A 2,036-nucleotide genomic window follows, 5' to 3' on the forward strand; every position below is an offset into this window, starting at 1 on the left:
AAAGCACTGGCCCAGGAAGACGGGTGTCATTTACACACAAATGAGTATGTCCCTATCGATCATGAGCTTGTTGGGATAATAATACTTGTGATGAATCATTGATAGGAAGGGGACAGGCATTTTATGTTTTACAGAAGGGGACTTCTGGATCCTTAAATATCTGTCAGAGTCCCATTACTAAAGGAATCATGGCTAACCACTGTATTGACCTCCTGGCAAGGAAAATTACTAATACAAATCAAATGGCTTGAATAGCCAAACCAGTCGGGGCCACAAATGATTTTAGTGTTTATAAATTGGGATATTCCAAAGAGGTCTCAGAGTTTTATCATCTGTAGACAAATCAGACACGGCGAGTGCAAAATGGAATCAAGTCATCGTCTTAGATTCACGAAAAAAACTAATACTGTCTGTAAGACCCTGCTTGCTGGTGTCTTCAGAAACTTTTCACTTTTTTTTTTTCATTAGGAATAAGAGATGCCATACTATTATAAACAAATTGCTTCCGATTTTTCCTTTTTCTCGTTTTTAGAAATCTTCCCAAGAGTTATTTCAGTAACTGATCTAACAATACTCATCTCTATAGCTGAGCTAAGACCTTCACCTTGACCCAGCATCTCCGTATGCCACGTCTTCCTTTGAGCACAGGTGATTCAGAGCAGCAACGCACACTAAAGAAATGCAAGGTAGGTGCTGAATGGGAGCCAATGTTTATTGATGGAATCAATAAATAAGGAACCCCGCCTCCCCTTTCCTGTTTGTGTTCATGATTTAACATCGTACTCGAGGACAGTGCCAGAGAGCTAAGCCACCGAACACATCCCACAGAAATGAGTATGTCCCTATCGATCATGAGCTTGTTGGGATAATAATACTTGTGATGAATCACAGGGGATGCTGGGCTCACATCCGTATTCACAATTCAAAAATGAAAATGGTCTTTCATTCCCCTAGTGGGCAAGACCTGGGGAGTACCTCTTGGGTCTAACTTTCGCTTTCTTTCAAGTCATAGATCCCTGACCTTTAAAGCGAAGGACACAAACCCATTTCCCCTCTTGCTCCTCGCTCTTCACAGGCAGCCTGCAGCCCTTTTGTAGCCCTGGGAGCTCATTCGATCATATACAACAAATGCAGCCCGGGAGGGGATTAAAACGTGACTTACTTTGGGAGAACTCCACTGTCTGGAGTCCTTCCTGAGCCCAGTACACCTGCAGAACCCGTCCTGGAAGCCTGCCCCTGTCTGATGGCTTGAAGGCACTTTCCAGGCACCACTGGGTGGCTGGGTTCCCCAGCATGACGCTTTAGGGCAGTCTGTGCTGTGGGAGCAGATAAGAAGTGGGCTTAGAGGGTTCTTTTATCAGCTGCTGTGTTCACAGAGGCCAGATGATCTTCAAGGAGTTACTTAGAGATTTAAAGCACTGATGTGACAAGGATGCTTTGATTCCGATGTTCCAGCCGTCTCCCCACAGCCAGTGTTTATGTAAACTTGAAAAAACCTGCCATTCCCATTCATCGCCCTCGTTTTTCAACTTTAATGATAATTACATTCCAAGGACTAGGAGAAATTTAGCGCGTTTCAAGTCCGGGGTCGGATTCTTCCTTAGACGTGGCGTTGGAGCATTGTGCTCCAGCTCTTGGAAGTAAGAGCAGGCTGTAGGAGACAGGGAGACTGCTCTTGGGTGAGGCTTTGAAATTATCCCCCGCAAAGCTTTAGACTGTTTATTTATTATTTCCTGACTATTATTGTATATGCAAAGTTCTATCTTAAAAGACTCGAAGTCTGTTTTCGCTTTCATGGATGAATCGAAATTCAAGAGTCAGCAGTTGCGGCTTTCCGACTGCAGTGTGGACCGTGCTCTCTTTCCCAAGCCCCAGCTTCCTCTACTCCCCTGACTCTACTTTCCCCTCAACCTCAGATCCTGTCTCTTCTTTCCAGTAGCACAGATGCGGCTCTGGGAAGGAGAGAGATCTGGTCCAACCGTTCGGAATCCCAAATCACAATGATAAGAGAGAACATTAAGAATTCAGGTTGTTCC

This window comes from Pteropus vampyrus, unplaced genomic scaffold (genome assembly GCF_000151845.1).
Source record: "Pteropus vampyrus isolate Shadow unplaced genomic scaffold, Pvam_2.0 Scaffold75, whole genome shotgun sequence".
Lineage (NCBI taxonomy): Eukaryota > Metazoa > Chordata > Mammalia > Chiroptera > Pteropodidae > Pteropus > Pteropus vampyrus.